The sequence below is a fragment of the Bufo gargarizans genome, chromosome 2, assembly GCF_014858855.1.
Source record: "Bufo gargarizans isolate SCDJY-AF-19 chromosome 2, ASM1485885v1, whole genome shotgun sequence".
Taxonomy (NCBI): domain Eukaryota; kingdom Metazoa; phylum Chordata; class Amphibia; order Anura; family Bufonidae; genus Bufo; species Bufo gargarizans.
Genome location: NC_058081.1, coordinates 391,398,832 through 391,403,113, shown reverse-complemented (window position 1 = coordinate 391,403,113; position 4,282 = coordinate 391,398,832).

Below are 4,282 nucleotides of genomic sequence, written 5' to 3'. Positions count from 1 at the left end.
TCTGACGTCACTCGCGGGAGCGACGCATTCTGGGGTGCGTAGTTCCCACAGTATGGTTAGGGTGTGGTACAAGAGCTCATTTGCATATCCTCTTCATGTGTAAGAAAAATGGAAGGATAGCTCAATGCCCAGCAGGGGGCAGCATCATACAATTGCTGGAAAGCGCAAGACGCGTCATCTGTCCCAAACACACTTATTCAGCTTTTTGAAGCGTTTTATTTGCAGGGCTGGGAAGTTATATGTTTAAATAGTAAGAGTAGGTAACATTTATTATAGAGAGCGTGTCAGCATTTCTGTATGAGTAAATACCATACTGACCAAGGGAATGGTAACGTCATGATGTCAATTGCCATGCATTTCCAGGAGGGATAACAGAGGAATGGCATAGTGCAGAGTTAGAAGAAAAAATCTCTTCAAAATTCAGAATAAAATTACTTACTAAACACACCTTTGAGGGATAGGGATGCCACTTTCCCTAGGTTTGCATAGATAAAATTGGTATGGTTTGGGGGCAGAACTAACAGCAGTGTTATTTGATACCATATTTTGACTTTTGCAGCATTTTTTTTTAACCCTCTGAGTACATGGTGGTTTTCCATTTTTGCTTTTTAGTTTTTTACTCCCTGCCTTCCTGGAGCCATAAAGTTTTTATTATTATTATTATGCAGGTTGAGCATCCCTGGTTTAAATAAACATTGCATTTTGCAGTGCCACATTAAGGGCTCATTCTGATGGCTGCAATGTTTTGTGATCCGCAAATTGCGTTTCCGCAAAACACGTATACCAGCTGTGTGCGTTCCACATTTTGCGGACCGCACATGGCCGGCACCATGATTGAAATTACTATTCTTGTTCACAATTGCAAACAAGAAAAGGACATGTTCTATCTTTCTTGCAGGGCCGCGGAACAGAACTACAGCACCATGTTTTGCGGCCCCATTAAAATGAAAGGTTCTGCACCCATTCTGCAAAATTGCTGAACCGATGTGGACCATTCATATGGTTGTCTGAATAAGACCTAAATATGTCATATCCCACATGTGGTAGATGGATGGCGTCCTCATTATACAGACTACCAATGGAACGTAATACCTTGACCATATGTCTATTGATTCTTTTACGGATATTCTCCCTGAAAGCAAATGGTTGGTTATGCAAAGCCAATCTGGGTATCATTTCTGAAAAATGTACCATGTTTGGGAAGAGGAGGTGCAATCGACGTATGCTAATTTCCAGATCTTTAATCAGTATGTGGGTTATCATTTTGCATATATTGTCACCCCCCCCCCCCCTTCCCAAGTGTAAAATCATTATATCTGGGTGCGGCCAAATTAGTTAAAGCTCTTTACAGTGTTCGATTATGTGAACAGCCCTTAGAATTTCAGTACCTTCCCAAAATATTCTACATTCATTTTAATGGAATAACAGATTCAGTAAATAACTTCAAAAATATGCTATCTGTCCAGCCCAAAAATATGTGAATTTCCTAAAATCCATTCAATTGGGCTTGTACCTACAAAAATAAACACTTATAGCCGTTAAAGTAACAGAATGTAATGACCGGCGTCACGCAAAGGGAGGGAAAAGGGAAGGCCCTGCCCAAGGGAGAGGGAAAGGTGGTGACCCCTGACTCACCTTGTGGCTGGCACCTGACTGCCCTGACGTCCCTAGACGGGTTCCTCACCCATACGCCGATCACGTGCCTAAACCCTGGCTTTCCCTAAGATGAGCCCTATGTAGTGAACGGGGCGGTGGGATCACTAGTCCGCACCACTAACACTAAAGGAAAACACCAAGGAGAGGACAGACAATACAGACAAAACATATAATCCCAGGTGGGCAACTACAGTGGACAACAAAAGCCCAACAGGGATCCGGAGGGTAACACTCTGGAACAACAACCAGGGATCACAGCTCCAGTGGGTCAGTATAGAAGTCCAGGCAGGAAGCTCTATATCTGGCAACCAGAGAAGTGGGAGAGGAGAATATAAGAAGGTTGGGAGTGGCAGACAAGAAACAGCTGAGGAGAAGGAGCTACGGATCCCTGAGTGAGACAAAAAGGGTTGCAAAGCAAACCCAGAAAGCTAACATAAAGAAACAGCCCTATCTTTCTACATAGAGCGCTCAGCCACCCACTGCGACTTCCTGACCCCGGGTATAACGGAGTCAGGCGTGGTTCTTGACACCCTCGTGACACAGATCTGGTCTAGCATACAGTTTGTATCTATTGGAAGTCCATCTACCCAATCTTTTTAACACAGCCTCATCCAGTCCCATTTGTGATGCAAGATTGGCAGCGCCGATCCCGAATAAATGAACGGAGATGTTAGAATTTTGTAAACTCAGTTGAAATAAGTATTTCTTTAGTACTGTGTTAAACTGGTATCCCGTAAGGCGGGATCCGTCCTTGTGTAAGAATAAAGCATTACTATTTTAGGTCTGGTATCTAACCAATTAAACAATGCGTGAACTGGACTTAAAGGGGTTCTCCGGGAATTAAGAAAATGAAAATACTTAAACATGACCTCATGATAAATATATTCCCAAATACCTTTCATTAGTTATAATGGCTCATTTTGTCTATGGAGCAATCATTAGGAGAAACAAAATGGCCACTGTCCTATTAGTAGACACCAAATCTGTCCTAATCACACAGGCGGACAAGTTACTTCACAACACTGACATAAAGAGTTGCCTCATCCTCCTCTCTGCTTGTCAGGGATTATGATCAGATGAGCAGATGTGGCTAATGACCAGCAGCACTAATATGCAGTTTCCATTACCACAGCCCCACATTACCACAGTCTGTTCGTCCTCTCTGTACTTCATGTCTCCTCATGAACTCCATTCCCACAAAGATTCAGCTAAAGGTCATATTAAACTGTATTCAGGATCATAATCCCTGATAAGTAGGAGAGGAGCATGAGGCAGCTCTTTACCTCAGTGTTATGAATTAACTCGTCCTGCTGTGTCATTAGGACAGGTTTTGTGTGTACTAATAGGATAGCAGCCATTTTATTTCTCCTAATCATTGCTCCCAAGACAAAATGAACCATTATAACTAATAAAAAGTATTTGGGAATATATTCATAATTAAGTAATATTTACGTATTTTAATTTTCCCTTCCCCTATGACAACACCACGGAGAGAGGGGATCCATCCTCAGGGACAGGAAACCTGCCACTAGTCTGCAAGTCCCAGAGGTTCTGGAGGGCAAGTTGGCAAACTAACCTGCTGGGGTCTATCACCCATAGTCTTGGGTTTGGCAGAACCCTAGGTGCCGGTGGAGGTCCGGGGCTTCCATCGGTTACTTGCAGCAGGTTACTTGCAGTGTGTCCCTCTGGTTGGACTCAGGCCACGTAACGATGGGATAAGGGAAGCAGCCTCGGTCGGGGTGTTGCCTTCCTATGTGTGTGGTCGGATGAACCTCTTCCCAGCGTGCAGTTGCAGGCAGCGAGGGACACCTTCAGGAGCTTCCGGTAAGCAGATACAGGGCTAATGATGCACTTACAGGGGCTGGCGCTCCCCAGAGTCTCCTTTTGATGACGCGTACGTTCCACATGACGCACTTCCGGTGGCATGCGTTCCACTACCCATTTTTCCGGCCGGATACACCGGGGTGGATCTGGGCAAAGCGCATTCAGTCCAGAATTGCTGGAGAAGTGACGCTATCTGCTGATCCCTGCATGCTGTCTGCATGCAGGGATCAAAAGAGACCCGACCCGGCGGAAGGAGAAAACCCTGAGCCAACAAGACCCAGGAAAGTTTTGACAAAACGTAAAAACAAAGAATGTGCGCTGTGTAGATGCCCATTGTCTTCCTCCTACACTTAAAGGTTGGGTCAACAATGTATAGACAAGACTGTGGCGGAAGAATCTCCTTGTTTTCTCAAAAACATAAAATCCCTCATTAGGACGGAAGTAAAATCCTCCTTAAAATCCTGTAAAAACAGAAAAGATCTTCGGGGGCTTGGTCATCAGAAGCAGATTCATCAGATAGTAACCAAGAACAGGAGATATGTAATTCTGACTACTCCTCATCCTCAGGGGAAGATCTATATAAGAGTAACTTATTTCCAGCTGAAGATACAGATAAGTTATTAAAAGCGATCTGATCTACTTTAGAATTGGAAGATACTAAAGAAGATAGGTCAGTAGTAGATACGGTTTATAAAGGTCTACAGCAGAAGAAACAAAAGATGTTTTCCTTTACATAAAAGTGTTATATCCCTCATTAATAAATAGTGGAAAAAAACTGACAAAAAAGTCTATAGTCCCCAAA